General features: G+C 44.8%; 1 protein-coding gene across 1 annotated transcript in view; it reads right to left on the bottom strand.

Moving 5' to 3' along the window:
• LOC103559689 (cytochrome P450 2C19-like) overlaps window positions 1–9,916 on the bottom strand; it is a 70,239-nt gene extending 60,323 nt beyond the window's left edge. Inside the window, exon 1 of the mRNA XM_008533403.2 lies at window positions 9,782–9,916. The gene's annotated coding sequence lies outside the window, so the exon portion shown is untranslated. The remainder of the gene's footprint in view (window positions 1–9,781) is intronic.
• Between the last annotated feature and the right edge of the window lie 10,160 nt (window positions 9,917–20,076).

Raw genomic sequence — 20,076 nt, 5'->3', positions numbered from 1 at the left:
CTTTGATCTGAGTTTCAGCCAATTTGATTCTTTCCATTACCTAAATGGAATTCGTTTCTTACTGTGCTTCGTATACTATTTAAAACAAGGATCCATTACCACCCCGAGCGGGCTAGATTGGAGATGCTCCCAGAGACATCATAACAGAGGTCAGAGTAAGAACCACCTGCAGGTCCTGGAGCTGCCCCTCCATTTGGCTGGACTGGATGTCTCCTTGGGAAGCCTGTTGGATCCAAGCAAAGGGCCAGGTGTGCACGAGGTTGGAGAAGCCTGATGTCATCTTACAAATCACAGCTGGTGCCCAGTCTCCTGAATTGTTAAGCACCTGCCATTCTAGATGGGTCATGGGATAAGAAGCTAGTCCAAGTGAAGTGACCTTGATTTTTTAAGAAGAATGATTTTCAAAGGGTTTGCAGGAAGAACTGAATGTTTGAGTTTGGAGGGCATGCTGTAAACATTGGATATTTCCAGAATTAAAAAAAAAAAAAAAAAAAAACTCCTACAGGAGTGAATCTCTCAGTTAAGCAAGTCTGGTCAAGAGAGAGTGAAGCTTGTGGGAGCATAAGTCTTTCTCCTTTCCCACCTTTCTATCTCTCCTGGCTGGGATTCACACTGGTAAATTTATTACGTATTTTATTATCTGAAGCCAGAGACTGGATGAGTAAGAAGGTCAACTCCTGTGTCCTAACAGATTTAGGGAAGAGGGTGTGGACTAGGAGGGGGTAAATCACTGGTCCCCAACACTGGATGCACATTAGAATCACCCGGAGAGCGTTTAAAACTATCTTTCCCTGTTGTGGCTCCACATATTCTGGTTTCAAAGGGCTGGGCTGGGCGCAGGCAATGGTAGCTTTTAAAAGCTCCCCTGGTGATTCTAAAGTGCAGCCTGAGTTGAAAACCAGTGAAGTAGATCCTCATCTCAGGCAATGTAGCAGCCCAGAAAGCTTGTTCCTCCATCCTGAGCGCAGCCGCAGCCCAGTTGCCCTCACTGATGGAGAAGCTTCAAGCAATGAAGGGACTCAGCCCAGCTGAGGGAGACCCCGGGGGCCTGAGGCTGCCAGGGGAGAGTGCCTAAGTCTAGTCACACTGTGTGATTTCCAGACCACTGGAATCAGGAAGTCTTCAGAGATGGCCTTCACAGGCAGAGATTGGTTTTGTCAGGGGGATTTGGAACTTGTTATGCAAGAAGAAAGAGGCCCGGGGGCTTCTGCCAAAAACAAGGGAGATAGAAGTGGACATTAGAGAGCTTGAGTCTGAAGGCAGGAATCTGTGCAGAGGAAGAGGGCATGTAGTCCTCTCTGGAAGCCCCAGAGGGGAGATACTACCCATAGCTGGCAGCACTATGGACCTTCCCTATGTCCCAGCACCACAGCACCCCACTGGCTGAGGGAGTGGGTCACAAATCACAAGGCTACAGTAATGGTCTTCTTTCCTATTTGACCTTGATGTTTTTGTGTATTGTTCCTTTATGACATCATTTGCAAGTTGTTTCTTTTTTTCTCTTCTGGAAGTTGAGGGGTTGTGTCATGTCTTTGTCATTTCCCATGCCCCTCCTAGGGACTGCACTGGCCTGCTGGGCCTATGTGCCCCACACTTTCATGTCTGTAAGGGCTGGCTCTGCTTGAAAGTTGGTCCCTCTGCCTAAAAGAGGATGAGGAGAAAGATGGTCAGCATGGGGCTGGCTCAGTCACATGGTGTATATGCCCTTCCTCATCTGATATGGGATCCAAGTGCATACACAATCAGTCAGTCAGTGTCTCTGAGATGCAAGGAACCATAAGTAGAAGCCTGTGGATGGCAGCCTTTACTTCTGAGTTGCAATTAAGGCTCATCGTTGGGAGATAAAACCAGATGGGATGTTAAGTGCTCAAAGAAGGAAGCTCCTAATCCCATTGCATTTGTCAGCCAGGCCTTTAATCCTTGTGCCTCTCTGGCCTTGTGAATGAGGAGAGGGTGTGCTGCCGTCACTGACTGAGGGGTGGAAACGTTGGCCCCCAGACAGTGGCAGTGACCCACCAGGGTAGACTAGGAGGAAGAACTGCATTTTCTCACTTACCAACATTTTGCTTCTAGGGGTTGTTCCTTCTACCTCATCTGGATGGAAAATTTCTTGAAGGGAGAAGTACTTTTGCCAACTGCCATGTCAAGGCAGTCCACCACCATAGAGAATTATGTGAGTGCCTCCTGGCGGTGTCAATGGCCTCGGTCCTACCTGCAGTGGGGATGCAGTCTGGAATGAGACGGCAAGAGCTAACTGGGGCCTGGCTGCTGCTTCTCCTGCTGCAGATCTTCACCTGGGGACCTGGACTTTTTAGCGGATGTATTTCCCATAGCTGGGCGGAAGAGACACTCAGGAATAAATGAAAACTAGAGAAGAGTAGGGGTACAGGTTTGAAACTTCAAGTAGCTGATTTTCTGAAGTAGGAATTGGTTTTGTTAAATTGTTGGGCTCCTGGTGGCTGCTCTTAACTACCACTCAGAGTGGCCACGACCTCAGAGGGGAGAGGAAATCCACGTGAATGACAGCTCTGGAGAGGCTGTGGCCCAGAGAGCACCCCAGAGGCAGAAGCCACTCTTTCCTTTCCTCCTGTCTCCTTGCAGTCAGGGATTCATGCCACACCATCACGTGACCCTGACCCACTTTGGAGTCTGGCCCAGGGATGTCCTATTCCTTAGCCTAGTTCATGTCTCCTCTTCCTTCATATCTCAGCTCAGACTGTTTATAAATAATACTAGAATTGATTAATATCAGGACACTCCCTGACCTCCATGACCATGTTCAATTCCCCTATTGATGCTCACATCACACTAGGTAGCTCTCCTTCAGAGCACAAGCACAATTACAGTCTTCCTTCATTGTTTATTTCCCCCCAGTAGACTGGAAACCCCAGGAAGCCAGAACCTGAGTCTGCTTACAATTTTGTCCCTATCATCTTGCACAGTGTCTGGCACACAGCAGGTATTCAATGTTTAACTGACTTACTGTTCACAGTAATGTTTGTGTGCAAGCCTATGCTTTATGAATTCTTTCTCCCTTAAAAATAACTGTAGGTTTAACAACTAGAGTATATATCAATACTATCCCCTCCTACCCCAACACACAGATACCCACACAGATAGGTTTGCAACCACTGGTCTCTCTCCTCCAAGAGAGAACTATTTATGGGTCATAAATAGAGCCATAGCCAATGCCTTGAGACATTGTGCCAGGAAACCAGCCAGCCCCTACCCACCTGGCCTTCCACGACTATTCTAAACCCTTGAGTCAGCCAATAATCCTTTTGGGACATAAAGAAGATGGAAAAGGAATGACTTCTTGGTAAGTAGAAAGACATATGAAACAACAAGACTATGCTTTGGAAATGCAAAGTATTAGAATAAATCTTTAAGAATCTAATCTCATCCTTGGAAACATGATTCCAAAATGATATAGGCATCTGACAGGGTTGGATCCACCCCCACTTATTAAAGCCGTCTGCTGGCCACTTAAGGAAGAACAACACCATTCTGTTCGTTTGGTGGCATTAGGCTAAAGGCACAGGCAAATGGATGCATTTGGAGATGGGCCACAGAAGATTTCCAGACAGTAGAACCTTGATTGGTTCCATCCAGACCCTCCTGGGAGGGACGCGGCTGCAGAAGTGCCATTAGTACCTCAATGCAATTACCTTGGCTGACTAGGGAAGGTGGTGGGCTGAATGGGGCGTGTTTGGACTCAAGCAGCTGCCTGTTTAAGAGCAGGGACTCCAGTCATATAGACCAGAGTAGGGACTGGCTCTACAATTACAAAGTAGACTAACTCGGTCAAAGTACTTAACCTTACTACCCCCTAGTTTTCCTCATGTAAATTAGGAATGATAACAGTCCCTGTCTCGTAGAGCTGCTGTAAGAATTAGTGAAGTAATCCATTTAAAGCTCTTTGCCTAACACATAAAAAGTACTCAATAAATATTAGATGTTAATGTTACTAAGAATGATCACTGAAAAGAGAACCCATACATTTCTAAACACCCAAATTAGCCCCTTTCCAACTGGTTAAATAAATGAGATACTGCACTCTCACGGGCCTCTTTCATTAAAACATCTTTCTCAACACCCACTGGTCCCTGCTTACTTTCTCTCAGGCTCCATGGTAAATGAGGTCTGCTTGCATATTTTCAAAGCTTATTTTTGCTTTGAAATTATGCATTTAAGAGAATTATTGGTAAGAAACTTTTGGGGTAGTTTGGATACCATGAGTTAGGAGAAATTTGAGTTCACAGGATTATTGTCTTTCGTGCAATTGAAAATTCCAGCAATTCATGAGAAACTCTCTTTAAAGGTATACTCAGGTCTGGAAGGACTGAAGCATAGTTCCTCTAAATGATATGTCTTTTAGGACATTCCTTAAGTGATTTTCTTTGTTTGAGGCTCTTTTAAGAAACCACATGTAATAATGTTCAAGTATTCAGAAGGTTAAGCCTCAAACTAGGAAATGCCAAGAAATTCAAAGTTCTGATTGCTGCCCCATCTTGATTCAGTAAGTGGATTTTTATTCCTCCCCTAAAGTGTGAAGCCTTCAGAAAAGAATGCAGGCTGCAGTGTCTCAGGCTTCTGGCCTCTCTCTACAGCATTTCTTTCCATTATTTGGGTGGGTCTTTGGATATAAATCAATCTAGTATTATTTACAAAGTCTTGTCTAGGGAAAAAGGCACATACATATTTTAAGACAGTCACTACATGCTAATGATGGGTATCATGAGATTTTTCAAAGTCTAAAGGTGAGTCAGATCTGAAAAATGTTCTAAAATCCATTTCTCAAGGGTTTATTATTCCTTATTTTGACTAATTCTCCTCTAACATGCATATTCATGCCTCTTGCATGCAGAAATATTGCTCTTATTAATCATAGACTAGAGCTCCATTGACTTCAATATTATTCTGATTCTTTCAGACCATCAAGGCCCCAGATGTTTTTCTTTCCCGTAGTTGCTTAAATTATCATCAGTGTGTAAGGTCTAAGCTGAAAGAAATAAGGCTATACCTAAAGGAAATCAGACCTCACACAATTGTGATTCGCAGCTAAAGACAAAATGTGTCCCTCTTCTCTATGACCAGTCTCTGTACTGGGTTCCCTTGAGCTTTGGGTGCTCAGGGATGACCAAATGAATACCTCTAATGTGGATGGAAAAGCAAAGAATGCCTGGTGAGAAAAAGAGCTTCATCCATTCATTCAGCAAATAGCTAGTGATGTCTGGTCTGAACCAAGTACTGTTCTAGGCACTGAGGATACAGACAAAAATGCCTGCCCTCAGGTAGCTCATATGGTATGTTGGGAAACAGACAATAAATATATGTGTATGGTGTTTCAGGGTAAAGTGTATGCTACGGCAGGTGGAAATGAAATGGAGAAAAATACAATGGGTAAGAGGGATAGAGTTTTCTGGGTGCATGGGACAGGTGACTACAATTTACAAAAATGTGGTCAAGGAATCACTACTAGTATTTGAGCAAAGACCTGAAAGAACTGAATGAGTTATCCATGTGGATATCTGAAGAAAAAAGCATTTGCAGCAGTCATGGAAACATGCAAAGAAGAGGCCAGTATGAGTGGAGCGAGGGAGAAGGCAGACTGGCAACAAAATCAGAGAGGAAGAGAAGGGCACAGTTTAAATCTGGCATCATGGGCCTTTTTTAAGTGAGATAGAGCCATTGCTATGTTGTGAGCAGGGGTGACAGGATTTGACTTTTGCTTTAATAAGTTTCCCCCAGATGCTGTGTTAGGAATGGGCTGTATGGGAGCAAAGGCAGAAGCAGGAAGACCAATTCAGAAGGATAGTAAAGACTTGGACCAGAGGTCTGAGAAGCAGCCAGACCCTGGATTATTTTAAAGGAAGAACTAATGGGACTTACTAATAGATTAGATGCAAGTGGTGAAAGAAAGAGAGGAGTCAAGAATAACTCCAAGATTTTTTGGCATGAGGATCAAAAGATGAAATTGTCACTTTTTAAGATAGGAAAGGGTGTGTGTGTGTGTGTGTGTGTGTGAGGATTTGAAGATTGATGTGTTAAGTGTGAGATGCTTACTAGACCTCCAAATGGAGATGTTGAGTAGGCAGTTGGAGAGACAAATCTGGAATTCAAGGAAATAGTCTAGACTTGAGACATATTTTTAGGTTTAATCAGCAGTTGGATGATATTTAGACCCATGATACTGGCTGATTCATTCAGGTAGTGAATGTAGGTGGGAAAGAGATGTCCAAGAACTGAACCCTGCAACATTCCTGCATTTAGGAGTATATATGTGATGCAACTCTGAACAATTGTGTTATTTATAAATGTCTTAACCCACATGGTTCAGAAAACCCTATTTTGTCAAATCAAGCAATTTAACATTGTCTTTCTCCAAATAGTCCCATCCAGAGTGCTTTTGTGATTAAAAAAAATCATGCTTAACACTAAAATTACCATGACTCTAAAATCTTCATCTTCTTTGTGCTGCAGGAATCTTTAGTCACTGACTTTCAGAAATAGGCCGGAAAAGCTTCTTTGTCAATGACTAGGCTACTGCTATATTTCCAAGTAAAGACAGATACCCAAGTAAAGATGTTTTTGTTGTTGTTGTTGCGTACGTGAAGGCAAAGGGACACTGTCTCAAAGCCAAGAGTGCAAACTCCATTCTTGTGTTTTATTAAGAGATAACGTATTAGTTATCTATTGTTGCATAACAAATTGCCCTGAAACTTAGCTGCTTAAAAAAGACTATTCATTATCTCACAGTTCCTGTAATCCAGGCATGGTTTAGCTGGGTCTCACACAAGGTTACAATCAAGGTGTTGATTGGGACTGTGATCTTATCTAAAGGCTCAACTGGGGGATGACCTGCAAGACACCTTGGCGCCTTGCTGCATGGGTCTCTCCAGCTTAATTGGTTAGAGAAAGCACGTGAAGAGCCAGAAGGAGAGTGGTGGCAAGAGGGTGAGTGTGAGCAAGATGATAGTCACAGTCTTTTGTAAACCAATAACAAAAATGGCATCCCATCACTTTTACTATATTACTAATTCTAGTAATTAGTAGCAAGTCAGTGGCCCAGACTATATTCAAGAGGAAGGGCCTAGACAAGGATGTGGCTACCAGGAAGCAGTAGTCATTGGGGGCTGATGTGGGCTCGGTAAGCTGAGGAGTTGAAAGAAAGATTTCTTGAACTCTCAAGCTCTGGTAGCAGTGTTCCTTTATCAGCATGGGATAGCATGGGGACAGGACCCATGGGCAGTGAAGAGCTACAGGCCTGGGGACAGGACCCACCGGCAGTGAAGAGCTGCAAACATGGCTTGAAGGTAGGGCTAAATTTATAAGGCATAGGGATGTGAGTTATTTCTTTACAAGACAAAGGAAAGATTATGTAAAAAAAGTCATTACAATGGTATCAGTGCAGGTGGGGTCTGGTTATTGGGTGGTCCTACAACTTTGGATAAGAATCAGATCAGATCAGGACAAGACATCCCATGCTTCCTGGAGGGTGATATAGATCTGTATGTAGGCCAGGACACCTTGGGCTTTTCTCCCTGGGGCAGCCTTGATCTACATCAGGGGCTATCTTAGAAGTTTGTCTACCACAGGTAGCATGGGTAATTCTTAACACCAATGAATTTAGACTTACACCATTACTTTCAGTAGGTTAGAAGCATTTCCTAATCCAAAATACCATTAGTCCTCTGAAATTAGTTGTGATATCCTAGTGTTTTTTAAACTACAAGTTTCAACTCCTTAGTGAGTCATGAAATAAATTTAGTGGTCACCACCAGAATTTTTTTAAAAATACAACAGAATAAAGTAGACACTGTCAGAGTATATGGCACAGAAAATGGTTTAGAAGATGTAGTAGTTTGTGATGTCAATTTTATTTCTTTTTTAAGGGTCGTGGCTGATGAGAATTATTTTAGGCTGGTTACTTTTAAAAACTGCAGATGAGAAGGAGGCTCTGAGGAGTGGAATTTGCTTGCTCTTTGATGAGAGACATTTGCATTTGTGAAGGAAGTCTCCACCTGTAGGGGGTGTCTCCCTCTCTGCACCAGGAGGAAGTGGGGATGACCTTATCTCTAGAAACTTTTTTTTTGATTGGCACCTGGGCTAACGACTGTTGCCAATCTTTTTTTTTTTTCTTTTTTTTTCTCCTTTATCTCCCCCAACTCCCCCTGTACATAGTTGTGTATCTTAGTTGCAGGTCCTTCTAGTTGTGGGATGTGGGATGCTGCCTCAACATGGCCTGATGAGCGGTGCCATGTCCGCGCCCAGGATCCAAACCCTGGGCTGCCGCAGCGGAGCGAATGAACTTAACCCTCGGCCACAGAGCTGGCCCCTCTAGAAACTCTTAATGGGGAAGGCAAGGACTTAAGTCTTGTTTATTGTGCTTGTCTGGTAACAGGTAGCTGAATCCCCCCACCACCAACATCCTCTGGGAAGCATAGGACATCCTGACTTAATCTGGTCTGATTCTTATCTAGAGTTATAGGACCACCCAATAACCAGACCCCACCTGCACTGATACCATTTTAACGACTTTTTTTTTACATATTCTTTCCTTTGTCTTGTAGAGAGATAACTCACATACCTATGCCTTAAATTTAGCCCTACTCTCAACCCATGTTTGCAGCTGCAGCTCCTCCTGCCCATGGGTCCTGTCCCCACGCAGCAGCTCTGACTGCCCATGGGTCCTGTCCCCATGCCAGCAGCAGCAGCAGCTCTGACTGCCCGTGGGTCCTGTCCTCATGTCAGCAGCAGCAGCAGCAGCTCTGACTGCCCATGGGTCCTGTCCCCATGCTATTCCACACTATTCTCTAAATAAAACAGTGCTACTGCCAGACCTTGAAAGTCCAAGACATCTTTCTTTCAACTCTTCGGCTTGCTGACCCCTCATCAATGGCCAAAATTAGTGATTTCCATGATACTACTAAATATGAGTGGGCCACCAAAACATATTTGGTAAAAACAGCCACCCCCACACCATGTGAAGGAAAGAATATCAGGCGAGAAAAAGTGCCACACACTCAGGTGAGCTCAATAAACATGAACTTGCCAGGTCATGCTTACAAACTCCTGCTCCCTTGTGGTGTTTGTGAAGAGTAATCAATCAGAGACTATAAAAGCCAGAACAAACACAGCATTGTAGGGGAGGAAGACGAATCCTTTACCCTCTGGGTTCTTTTGGATGGTCTACGAATTAAATTGACATGAGACAGAATAACAGGAGAAAATCAAACAAACCTCTATAATATGTATACACAGGAGACAGGAAAACTGAGCAACTCACCAAAATGGCCGAGCGGCCAGCTTAGATATCATCTTCATCTAAAGATAAAGGAGGGTGTTGAGGGTAGTGGTTTGGGACTTCAAAGGGGAGGAGAGCAATTGACATGGAAATGGAAAAGCAAATGTTTGATAATCGGAATTTTGATAAGAATGGGCTTAGCAGGGACCCTCACAGTCTACTGATCCCCAGGGTTATCTATGGTAATGGCATGTTCTGGGGAGAGAACTTTTATCTTAAAATTTTTTAAGCACTTAGGGAGAAGGTTAAAGTTTCTTTCAGAGTCTTTTGTTCTTAAAAATAATCAAGCCAAAGAGACACACTGTGGGGTTGCCAATTCTATTCCCCCACAACATCTTGCCTCTGCAGAGGCAAAGCAGACGTGCCACAAGCAAATAGAGATATCCTGCACAATCTTACATATCTTGAAAGGTCAAAAGCAAGATTTTTTTTTACAGAAAACAAGCTGTTAGTGCCTGAAAACAGTAGACTTACTCAGACAGAGAAGGCCATTTTTTTAGCTGGAACATCTCCTACCCTCTGGGGTGACAGCCACACAAACAGGCATGTTTCCCACCACAGAGAGAATGCAGGCAGTACTTTCCAGAGGCCTTGGTCTGTTTGGAGCCTGAGGTCTGCATTTCTTGACATATTTTTATTCCTTTTGGTTCTCAATTTTTCACAAAATATGATGAATCCTCACAAATGTGGTTCTGCTTTTGTCAAGGGAAGTGAGAAATGGAGGCCTCTCTCTGTTTCCTGCCCTCTCCATGGAGATCCTTGTGGAGGTAGCAGAATTGCAACATTGAAACCACAATCCATTATGTAACACCAAGATCCTCAGCAAGGGGAATAATGGCCTTCAGTTGAGCTGGAAAAGACACACTTTATGCAGAAGCAGCTGGCTGTGGACATTGTAGGAGCTGAATTGAGAAAACCTCTCTATCCCAAGCATACCAGAGTGAGGTGATCCTTAAGAGAAACAGAAAATTGATCCTTGGTGTGGCCTTTTTAAGACAGGGCCACCAATCCCTTAACATTTTTCCCATTGAGAAATGGGGGTTATGTCCCCTCCCCATGAATCTGGGTGGACTTGCACCTGCTTTGACCAATGGAGTATGGTGGAGTGATGTTATGTGACTTCCAAGGTTAAGTCATGCTAGGTCATGGGACTTTCTCCTTGCTCACAAGGTTACTCTTGGAATTCTGAGCCATGTAGAGAGGCCAAGTGTAGGTGCTCTGGTTGACGGTTCCAGCTGAGCCCAAACTTTCAGTCATCCCAGCCCAGGCACTAGTCACTTGCATGAAGAATTCTCCAGATGATTCCTGTCCCTGGCTGTTCTAGTCAGTCCCAGATGAGGCCCCAGATCTTGTAGAGCAGACACAAGCCATGTCCACTGTGTCGTATCCAGATTCATGCCCCACTGAATCTGTGAGTGTTATAAAATGGTTGTTGCTTGATGCCACTGACTTTTGGAATGATTTGTTAGGTAACGATGATAACCAGAACAGTTGTGTTACAAATATGATTTAACCACCTGCCCTCCACTGGTTTCCCATGGTTCACATTCTCTGCTCTATTAATTTATTTAAGTCCCAGTAGACTATGACTGTCTTGGCCATTGTCTCATATAACAATCCTTGCTAAGGGCACTTTGATTGCATCAATTTCCAGTGAAGTGTGTACTGTGCTAAAAGCATGTTAATAAGGTTTTAAGTCAGCCTGTTGAAGGAAGGAATTAGTATATTGGTCACACCAAAACTGAGAAAGCCTGGCATAACCGTAACACCCTTCTAAGGGGCTACTTCAGCAAATATCACTCCAAATAAGCCCCACTATTTTGACCAATAGCAATTAAATAAAAAATAAGTACCTGATGTGAGAATAGTTAACAGCAAATCTTAAATTGGCTGACAGTCTGTAAGCTAGAGATGGCCAAGAGGAATGATGATGGCTAACTGATCCAGTGAGATTCTCTCTCTGGGATCATTTGAACTTAAGAGATAGACAGAGGAGAGAGAGAGAGAGAGAGGGAGGGCATTTGGGAGTTGATAGCAGAAGTTAAATATGTAAAGACACACAGAGAAAGCAATAAGCAGAAGTTCTGAGACAGGAAGAATCATCTAAAAGAGATACCCAGGCAGACCAAAGTCATGAGTCATGAATAAACAGAAGCTATAAGACAAAGAAAAGCGAGCCAGGCCAGTTGCTGGGTCAGGAGCAGTGGAGTAAAGTAGGTAAATGGTGCTAGGGATGAGCGCATATTGATTTCAGAGGGGGCTGCGAGACACACAGCTCACTGGCGATGCATCCTATCTGTGTCAATTCAGGGACATACCTCTCAAATATACAGTTGTTCTTATGTGATATGAATTTCTATTCGATCAGTTGGTGACAGGATGTTTTATGAGGTCATTTCTAGGAGTCAGTTAAGGTGTGAAGGACATGATGCCTGTTTCACACCCATTTTCCACTTAGTAAAGTTACATGATAAGTTATTGTAAGTTACAGTTACACTATAAAAAGTATGGGTTTGATAAGACCCTGTAGGGGTCCCTGAGCACCACCCTGCTCTTGTCAACACCACTGCCAGACTGAAATCCCACAGAGCTGTGAGTTCCCAGGAAGCAGCAGCTGTAGCTATATAGTCCTGACCTGGGAGGACCACCGGGGCCTCACGTAGCAGGTTCCTTCATCTACTACTGTGTGGTTTCTGTAAACCCAGCATGAGACCGTCACAAAGTGGCCCAGGAAGGGCCATGGAGGCCCCTGGACAACTCCTCAAACCCATCCCACAGTGATGGTCAGCAGCCAGCAGAACAGAGTTGGGAAAATGCCACACAGCAGTCAGTCCAATATAGATGTCAAGACCTGGCGTCACCAGGAGAGCCTGCTGTGGAGAGACTTAGAGAGGGAGGCCAAGTAGTTTTGAGACTGTATTTTCCCCGAACTGAGCTCACACTGACACTTCAGAATACAGACCGGCTCACCTCCAAAGGATTTCCCTAACCAGCATCCCAAGTAATCTATAAAATAACATTGGCCTTCCACCAACAGCATTAGAATGGGTGCTTACAGAGTTGAGGCTGAAGCACAGAAGTCCATTTCCTGCCCTGAGGTCCCCATTCTCGTGAGTGTTGGAGAGAGCTTGAGTATTATCCAAAGGATGCCACAGTCCTTTGGAGAAAGTCCTCTCATGGCTGCCTCCATCTCATGGCAACTAACGAAGACACTGATTTCACAGAACTGTCCTGTGCCTGCTCCTCGCTCACTGTGGACCTGGGCATAAAGTAAACAATGGGACCTCTTTTTACAAACGTCTGTTGTTTGGCAGCCATACACCCCTCCAAAAAGTTACCAGTCCCCCAATCTGAGGACAACACAGGGTGTGTCTGCAAATGCTGTGTTAATGGATAAGAATTATCTGCCTAGACATGCTGTTAACCAAACTGACAGCTTCGTGTGAGCAAGAAAAAGAAGGCTCAGAGCTGAACTAGCACGGTTAGGGTAGACGCGTGGAAGTCCAGGAAGCAGGAAGTAATCTCTGCCTACCTACGTGCCACGTTTCCATGAAAAACAAGATTTAATACCAACAAACAGGGGCTGGCCCAGTGGTGCAGAAGTTAAGTTCACACATTCTACTTCAGTGGCCCGGAATTCACCGGTTTGGATCCTGGATGTGGACCTACCACCACTTGTCAAGCCATGCTGTGGTAGGTGTCCAACATATTTTTAAGATGGGCACAGATGTCAGCTCAGAGCCAGTCTTCCTCAGCAAAAAAAAAGAGGATTGGCAGCAGATGTTAGTTCAGGGCTAATCTTTCTCAAAAAAAAAAAAAAACAACAAACAGATGCCATGGGAAATCAAGTAGGGAGAGGCCAACAATACCTGTGCAATACATAGGAGTGAGTCGGAGGAGCCAAGGAAGGCCAGTTAGTGTTTTGGGGAAACAGGCTGGACTGACAGTTATGCTGAGTGTTGTCTACACGCCATTGTTGGGGGGAGGGTTATGGTGGCTTCCAGAAGGCATCAGGTTTAGTAAAGTGAGATGTGCTTCCAGGACTAATTGACATTTGCTATTATATCCTCTGGCAACAGTGCTCCCTTTGTTAACGACCTTAGGGGAAAGAGAAACCCTCTCCTGGTTTTGATGGCTTTCACAGACTCTTTGCCCTGAGTCAGTCATGGCAAGGTGGTATGTATCTCGGGAGCACTTTCCCAGTTGTGACCTGGAACTAAATGCTTAACCCTTGTGGAGCAGAGGAAGGAGAGTTCAGCTATGGATCTCTAACCTTTCTCTGGAGCCTGAGCCTCAGATGTCAAGAGCTGGACGTGGAGGGACCTCAGCTCAGCTCTAAACACAGGATGCCCGGTGTGTTTGTTCTCAGCCCCCACCTGCTCTGCCTTGGGAATGAAGCTCCATCTCTGTGCTCCTCTGCAGTTCCCTTTCCACAGGGATTATCTGGCACGCCCTTCCTCAGAGGACAGAAACCTACTTGCTTTGGGTGAGAGGAATCTGGGGTGCACACACTTTAGATGTTACAACCCCTCAGAGAGCACTTTCTGCAGGAGAATTCTAGATGGGAGGAGTTGATTGTACCAGTCTGCCCCAACTCCTGTTTACCTAGAGACTTCCTTCTGGATTTCTGCTGTGAAAACACAGAGCTTTGTTCTGAGAAGGAGACCATCTCTTACACATGAGCACTTGTTCACGGGACAGTCTTAGAGTTGGTCAATGGGTCCCTCTGCTTTTTGTTCTCACTGCTCACTTGCAAGCCAGCAAGAGCTGTTTTTCTTAACTCTTGCTCTTAAGGCAACAAGGTGTGTGGTGTGCATTATAGGCTCTGCCGCCAGAGTCAGGCCACACCTGCTGTTGAGACAGCTCTCTGCACTTAGGCACACTGCCCTGCCCGCCTCATTTCTTATGCGCAGATACCCTCTCCCACTACCTACACAGCCCAGCCTCTTCCCTGAGCACCATCTTGTCTGCCTAATGCATATGATTTTATCAGGCCATCTCTGACTCATGTTAAATTGTTATTTCCACCATTTGCATTTACAATTAACGGCAAAGGGGAATTCTTCTGGATTCGAGGTAGCAAACCAAATCAGATATTTAAGACCTCAGGGAGTAGAGGCTTAGGGCAGTTGACCTAAGAGAGTTATGTTCTATGTCTAGAAAGAATGAAGTGAGTGAAATGGAGTCAGAGGAAATGAAATGGCTGGCCAGAAGCCTGAGACTGAATCCTTTAGTATTAGATCCCTGTCACTCTCCGACTGGAGAAAGAGGAAATGAACCATTTGGATTTGTCTTCCTGAGAGGGCACAGAATGTGAGACATTCTGATTGTTTCCTGAATGCAGGGCCACTTGATTCTCATTCGGACCCAGCCTCTCCCATGGGAACCCTGGCCCCAATAGCCTGTCACCAACTCACAGGCCCCAAACATGTCACAAAACACAGTGATAGACCTGAACGAGGCAGGGCCTCTCTTGTCATAGAAAACCCTGTATAAAACTCAAGATTTCCATGGTCAGGATACAACTCTGAAAGTAATTAAGATCAAATCCTGAATCCTCTCCTAGCACCCATACCCCTAATTTTGTTCTTATATCCCGATTTTGTGCTAAGGGTTTAAAAAAGCTCACAGCTGAATTACGTAGACCCACTGAAGTTGAAAGGGCTACGGGCTCACTACTAGGATGACAAACAACTCGACCTGCCTTTCTATCCCAGCTCTTAAGTCCTTGCCTGCTACAGCCACAGAGAAGATTGCCAATGGCTGGGTGAGTGAGCCTATGCCCTTAGAGAAATAGCCAAAAACAGCTGACATTTATTGCAACTGACCCTGTGCCAGATATCTCACATGCATGACCTCTAATGCTTACAGTGGCCACAGAAGGTTGGTATGTCCACCTCAATTTTGGAGATAAAGAAACAGGTTTAGATAGGACCGGTAACTTGTCCAAAGTCACACAGTCAGTAACAAGGCTAAGGTCCTGTCATAGGTTGAGATCCCCAGACAAAGATGCATGTGAAGGTCCTTATTAGGAAGGATTCCTAGGAAAATTGGTCAAGGAGTGGGGAAGTGGGGCCAGGAAGGGAAGCAGGCCGAGAAAAGGCACAATGTCAAGGCACAATGTCTTGAAAGTGAGCTCTGAAGACAATATGAGTCTCAGAGTTGACCCAGTCAGGAGTGAGAGAGCTGAGGGATTTATACCCCTAACCCACTCAGCTCCTGGCTACAGACAGGGCCCAGGGGGGTGTAAACTCCCAGGCATTTCCCTGCTGTGCTGGCAAACTGTTCCAGCAGTCTGAGGAAAAGCAAAGAGAAGCAGGGACTGGCTGTTGGGAAGAAAGCAGACTGTGAGCCAGGTGCTAGCAAATGCTTCTCTGCTGGGACATGCCTCTGCCATAGGCACAGTCATGAAGCTGTAGGCCTTATGCATCCAGGGGCTGCCACAGTGGGCCTGGACTGCAGCATTGTAGGGGTCTGGGCTTGGGGCCGGCAGGGCATATTTCACATCACTCAAATATTTTTCAATCATATTTTTGATGTGTATAAAAATCAACAAAGTGTGACATTTCTTATTAAAATGCCATTTTCTTAAATATAAATAATATTCCACAATTTTTGTTAGCCTGTTTTGGCATCTTTATTTGTTAACATATGGGAAACCTTGATATTAGAGGGAGGCTGAGCCTCTCTTAAACCCTGAGAGAGTTGCAGGGAAAGCAGTGGTGACACACAGCATTGGGACAGCCATCTTCCTAGACAGAGAAGAAAAACCATCACAGACACAAGATGTCTGTCTCAGAAGGAGAAGGTCCTGCATCCATGAAAATGGCCACCAGCCATAAGCACTTTAGGAGCTGGCCGGGAAGCTCAGGAAGGTAACATGTGCTCAGTAAATGTTGGGTGACAGGATGAAAGGATGAAGATCCTAAAGATCCATGCATTGTGGGGGACAGCTTCAGACTGAGCAAAGGGCCTTTGAATTTAGAGAGGCTGAGCCAGCAGCCTGAGCTGCTGTAGGTTAAGAGTGTAGGGGAAGGCGACATATCTTCTACCCTCTGGATCCTTCTGGCTGGGCTACAAATTAAATTCACTTGAGACAGAATAACAGGAGAAAGTCAAACAAAGCTTTACGACGTGTATACATGGGACACACTCAGGAAAACTGAGCAACTGGCTAAAATGGCCGAGGCTCTCATCTTGAATACCATCTTCAGCGAAAGACAGAGGAGGATACTGGGGGTAGTGGTCTGGGATTTCAAGGGGGAGGAAGGCAATTCACATGGAAATGGAAAAGCAAATGTGTGGTAAATAGAACTTTAAAGTGAGTTTAGCAAGGATCCTCCCAGTCTATCAGATACCCAGAATTATCTATGGTGATGGCCTGTCCTGGAGATGGCCCTTTATCCTAAATTTCTTTTAGGCGGTTAGGGGGAAGGTCAAAGTTTCTTTCAGAGTCTTTTATTCTTACAAATAATTGAGGCAAGGCAAAGAGACACATTTTGAGGTGGCCAGTGTGATCCTCCACAAGAGGCAGCCTAAAGTCGGTCCAGCAGCAGCCTGGAGAGTCTCCAGCCTGGGACCTCCCTTGCGGCGTGGCCCGGCTCCAGGGCTGTGCAACTAACTCTTCACACTCACCTCAGGGGGAGCTGCCTTGGGCACCCAAGCTCTGCCTCATACCTCAGAGACTAGAGGGGCTGGGATGTAAGAGTGCATTAGACATTATTTATGGCAATTTCCTCCAGGCTTTTACTCAATATCTGTATTATTTTTAAAAAGTTCTTTAAAAGAAATCCCTAATATATGCAGAACAGAATGCTGACCTAGATCTTTCAGTAGTCGGCAGTTGAGGTGATGGGTGTGTTATTTTACCTAGAGGGTTGTATCAGATTCACCTTATTTCAGTTCCTGGGCCAGCACAAGTCACTGGCCTCTGATTGAGTGCCAAGCACTGTACTAGGTGCTAAGATCCATAGATGAATAAGACCTTCTCCCTGCCTTCCAGAAGCTTATGGTTCAGTGGGGAGAATAGCCCTACATACAGAGAAAGGATGTGCGGTCCACGGAGTAAACCCAGGGGTTAACCGCAGGTCACAGAGGACCCTCAGGCTACAGTGAGGCTCAATTTGGCTAGCTTTAAAGAGATTACACATAATTATCATCCCAACCACCTGAAGTACTAAGGAACGAGGAAATTTCCAAGTCTAAAGGCAAGATCTTCTTCTAAGGTGCAGTAGGAATGTATATTTAGACATGAGGCAAGGGGCTCTGCCAGAGTGGGTGACCTTGCTGCATGGAAGCAGAACTTTCTAGCAGTCTCCTCATAGACCCAGTGGAAGCAAACCCTGAGCCATAGTCTCTGGTGACTGAAACCTGATGTAAAGCTCAGGAGCTGGGAGGCAGAATAGGGGCCAACGTGCATCCTTGTCCCTGGCATGTGAGCCCTCAGCCCTCTGAAGAGAACCTTCGGAAGAGAGGGAGTCACCAACTGTTTTCTGTCTTGGTGAACCGATCTTCTATAAGGCTTTTCTTTGTCCTTCCACCCACTCCCCTGTTCTCTCTGTAGCCCCTACCCAGAGCTCGCAGTCCCCTGGCTTCATGACTCTGCTGCCCTCCTTGCAGCTCTTGCCTGTGCCTTTTGCCACTCGGTCTCCATCTTCTCCCCACACCACTGCCCTACAAGGAAACAGTATCCAGAAGCATCAGAAGCATCAGATGCAAAGATGGCAGAGGCCCCACAATGAGAGGGGAGAACTCTGGCTTATTTTGGCTGTCACTTTATGAGTCTCATCACTTCTCCAGTGGGAACTCAGGCCCCTGAACGTTAGTGACTCAGCTAGGCAGGCTCAGTATCACTCAACAATGAAGAGCTGGTGAGCAGTTCCACATTAAAAAGACTAAAAAATGAAGCAGTTCCTTCATTAATTTTACGTTTCAAAATCCTATCTCATTTAGACTGTCCTCTCAATCCACCTGAAATAACGACCTTTTCTTCGACTTTTCACATATGTGCCTCACAAAGTGCAAGAGCTGTGTTTCAGCGTAGCCTGTGGAAGAACAGTTCTCAAGTGGATTTCCCCAGTCACAGCATCAGGATGATTTGGGGTCTGAACTGTTCAGATTCCTGCCCTCCCTCTCCACTTGTGGGAGAGCAGGGATGAAGGCGATTCCGATTAGGTAGGTCCAGGATGGCACTGACGGATTGACATTTTCACAGATGTTCCTGGTGATTTCGATGGATAGTCAAATTTGGACTCATAGCTCCAGAGAATATAACTAGCTTTTCTTCTCAATTCAGAAATAAGCTAGTTTTCCTAACTCTGGACTCTCAGACTCTCTGAAAGCCTCTGTTTTCTCTCCAAAGGTAGTGACATGGCTTTGGCATGTCTCCCTGCTCTGCTGCACACCTGTTCCACCTCCTCAGCCTTGTTCACAGCCAAGCCTGTGGCTTGTTGCCCGGCTGGTGGGCAAGTCCTGGTTGCCCAACAGCTCTGCAGTCGTCTCTTTAAAATTCATTATCCAAATGTGCAGAAACGACCATTTGGAGTCGCTCTCCTTTTTCTCTGTGATGTGACACTCATCTGAAGGGATCATTTGTGGAGAAAACATGACCCTTTGGCAGAGATGTTATTTCAATGGGTTTCCTCTTCAAATGGTTCCCCTTTATCTGGACTATTAAATTGCTCCTAGTTCCATAAAAGCAGGGCAGCTATTGTGATGGAAATTTATATATACAGTGTAAAAGCTGAGCTTGTTTGTTGGTTGAAAGAAGCTGCTAGAGACTAACTGACTCAGGTGTGTCCTGATCCTTCATTCAGGTGGTGGATTCAAAGGCTGGTCTTGAAGCCAATGCCTCCGCCCTCTTCCTTATTCAGGTTACAAAGGCCACTGAGGAGGAAGCTGGTCTCCTCATCCTCTCAGAGTCTGGAGGTTGGCATTACGGGCCTGGCTTGCCAGTGCTTTCGGATTGTAATCTCACTCTTCATCTCCTGGGAGAACTCGCTGATCCTTCTTCAAGCACAACAACACCTTTTTTGGTATTTACTTTTCCCGTCCCATAGGTGGACTTCTGCTCCCATATACTATATTTCATAAGAGATTAAGGACTACTCCTGGGACACACTCAAGACTGAAGACATAAAGCCTGGTCTCTGAGCAGCAGCACGTGAGTCATTCTTGATTGACAAATTTTCTGAGTGGCCACCATAGAAGATAAAAGAGAGCATTTCTAAATTTGGCAAAAACTTAAAGTCACAGTAGGAATAGAAGTGTTAATGCACGAAGTATAAGTATTTTAAACATATTAAAGATACTTAATCATACACACAATCACAGGTTCAAGGGATTTTCAATTCATGTGTCCCTGTGGCTAAAACTTACAATTATACATATTGGCCAAGCATAGGCCCCATTGCCTAATATGTGTGAACAAGGTGGAGACATCCATTTTTCTCATAAAATACACATAGGAAAAAATTAATGGGAGGCCATAGGGTCTAATGAACAATGGGCTAGAAATTGGGACATCAGTGTTCGCATCTCAATCCATCATTACTTGTGTCTTTCCACTTGTCCCTTGATTCAGCTTGTGTATTTTTAATGAATGATAATAGTGAAAGAAGGCAGACCAGAAGAAATTTTAGGGATAACTTCACTGAGTCCCACATTTAATAGATAAAGAAGCTGACCACTAGAGAAGTGAATTGATAATACCACAGAAATAAGCAATTCTCAACATAACAGGCAAAATCCTATGCTTTATGACTTCTGTC

This window comes from Equus przewalskii, chromosome 1 (genome assembly GCF_037783145.1).
Source record: "Equus przewalskii isolate Varuska chromosome 1, EquPr2, whole genome shotgun sequence".
NCBI lineage: Eukaryota > Metazoa > Chordata > Mammalia > Perissodactyla > Equidae > Equus > Equus przewalskii.
Note: the sequence above shows the minus strand (reverse complement) of the source record. Positions and strands in the feature narration are given on the sequence as shown.